The sequence below is a fragment of the Nanorana parkeri genome, unplaced genomic scaffold, assembly GCF_000935625.1.
Source record: "Nanorana parkeri isolate BGI_ZX_2015 unplaced genomic scaffold, ASM93562v1 scaffold106, whole genome shotgun sequence".
In the NCBI taxonomy this organism is placed as follows: Eukaryota; Metazoa; Chordata; class Amphibia; order Anura; family Dicroglossidae; genus Nanorana; species Nanorana parkeri.
In genome coordinates, this window is record NW_017306374.1 from 167,578 (window position 1) to 169,441 (window position 1,864).

The 1,864-nt window shown below is 46.6% G+C and overlaps 1 protein-coding gene across 1 annotated transcript in view; it reads right to left on the minus strand.

Annotated features, from left to right (window-relative positions):
• Positions 1-1,864, minus strand: part of RPS11 (ribosomal protein S11) — a 10,063-nt gene that overhangs the window by 1,838 nt on the left and 6,361 nt on the right. The gene's annotated exons all lie outside the window — the stretch shown is intronic.

Sequence of the window (1,864 nt, forward strand, 5' to 3'; positions counted from 1 at the left end):
TGTACTGTCCAGCGCAGTCCTGCCCTATGCATTTTGAATTTCGCTCGCAAATTGCAAGCACTCATTGGTCAGCGTGGTCTGGTGACCACGCTGACCAATGAGAAGCGCTGTTTAGCACAGACCAATATAGTTTTAATTAGGGATGCACCGATACAGAGTATTTGGGCAAGTACTTGTACTTGCCCAAATGCTCGATATCTTCTCCAATACCCGACCTTCTGGTCAGAGGAAGACTTCCTCTGACCGGCAGTGCCGGAGGGGGAACATGGAGCCAGCTTCCCGTGCAATCAGGAAGCGGGTCAGCGACTAATGACCCATCTCCCAGTTTCCTGATTGGCCAGGAAGCCAGCTCCTTGCTGATTGGCTGGGAAGCGAGCTTCCCAGCCAATCAGCATCGAGCCGGCTTCCTGGCCAATCAGGTCATTACTCGCCGCCCGGTTTTCTGATTGGCCAGGAAGCTGGCTCGATGCTGATTGGCCGGGAAACCGGCTTCCAAGCCATTCACAATCAAGCCAGCCAAACATGGAGTCTGCTTCCCTGGCAGTCAGGAAGCCGGGTAGCATCTCATTACCCGCTGCCCGGCTTCCTGATTGCCGGGAAGCCTGCTCCATGCAAACGGAAGCACCGATACTCTGAGTACCGAAAGCAAAATATCGGTACTCTATACCCAAAAACCGGTATTGGTGCATCCCTAGTTTTAATTAAAACTATTTTTTTTGTATTGGGACAAGTAGATTGTTATGAAGGACAAGTAGATTTGGCCCCCGCTTTAGCCCTTGGACAAGTAGTTTTTTCAAAAATTTCCACACCCCTGTCAATCAGAAGACTGGGCAAGAAAAGAGAAATAAGGTATGCAAAGAATACAAAGCCGGTGTTCTATCAAAAGTTCCAGCTTGTCGACGTCTTCAACTGAATGCCAGTAGGAGATGTACAGCAGATGGTGCTAGTGCACATGCCCAGGAAATCCTTGAACTGCATTGCCACCGCGCAGCTATCCGCTGCTATAACCTACTACAGTTATATTTGTCCTGGGTTATATTATGTTACGGCGCCTGCATGGCCACATGATTTTCGACAACCACAATTGCCACTGCGCCTGTGCGGCTATTGGCTTCTATAACCTAGGACAGATATAATATTGTACTAGGTTATAGAATCTGATGAGCCGCTAGCCACGCAGGCGCAGTGGCAATAGTAGACAGTTTGACAAGGATTTTCTGCCCATGCGCACTAGCTCCATCTGCTGTACATCTACTTGCTGTCACAGGATGCGACGTGCCCAGTCGGAGAGCTCGACAAGTCGGAGTCAGTAAAATACACAAGCATGTCAAGTGTGAAAAGACAACTTTAAAGTGTTTAACTGGAGGCAAATTTAAAAAAAGACCCCCCATTTCTACAATCATGTATTCATTAAAAAGTGTATTTTAAAAGAACCTGCGTTTTCCTTTGCACTGTTAGAAATCTCTGCACATTGGTCACTCTGGTTTTACTGCATTTCACAGTCCTGGAAATGTAATAGAGCTTGCTCACTGCCAGAGAAAACCTTCAGTGAGCTCCAGCTTCTTCACTATTGTCCACACATGCATTTCAAGGGAAACCTGTTCCTCCTAGGGCAGGATGTGCACATCTAAAACTGCCTATATAGCCAAGTATACTGACCATTCCGCTATGCAGCTTTCACAAAAGCAATGTCAGGTAATGCATCTTCCTTAACCCCTTCATAGTTACATAGTTACATAGTATTTGAGGTTGAATAAAGACATTAGTCCATCAAGTCCAACCTATTAGGATCTCATTCTAGGAGTACCTGTACCCCTGTATATTACCTGTACCCCTGTATATTACCTGTACCCCTGTATATTAC